We start from the raw sequence: 523 nt of genomic DNA, 5'->3' as shown, positions 1-523 counted from the left end.
GTAAACAATCAATATGAGATAAAAAAAATATAAAAAACAAATTTATGTTATAAACAAAAATTAATTTGTGCATCTTATTGAAAAGTTAAATAAAAAATATGGCTTAAATATGTTTTTAGTCCCTCAAATTTAAGATAAATTTATTTTTAGTTCCTCAAATTTAAAATTATTATTTTTAGTCCTATAATTTTCAAAAATTTTGTTTTAGTCCATCAAGTCACCAATAACATATTTGAAAGTAACTAATTAAGATGATTATGCAATATCAATCAGATTTAATGTAATATTTTTACTAACAGGGACACCAATAGGTAGATTTTATACAATAATATTTGATAAATTTCTTAACAACATTTGAATATAAGGACTAAAATAAGATTTTTTAAAATTATAAGAACTAAAAATAATAATTTTTAATTTGAGGGACCAAAAACAAATTTATCCGATTTTTAGGATGAAAACAAAAAAATGAAAATGTAGATTACTTTTTTTGAACACATAATATTTTTACTTCAATCTTTGT

This window comes from Cajanus cajan, chromosome 5, assembly GCF_000230855.2.
Source record: "Cajanus cajan strain Asha chromosome 5, NIPB_CcT2T_4, whole genome shotgun sequence".
NCBI lineage: Eukaryota > Viridiplantae > Streptophyta > Magnoliopsida > Fabales > Fabaceae > Cajanus > Cajanus cajan.
This window is presented reverse-complemented; position numbering follows the sequence as displayed.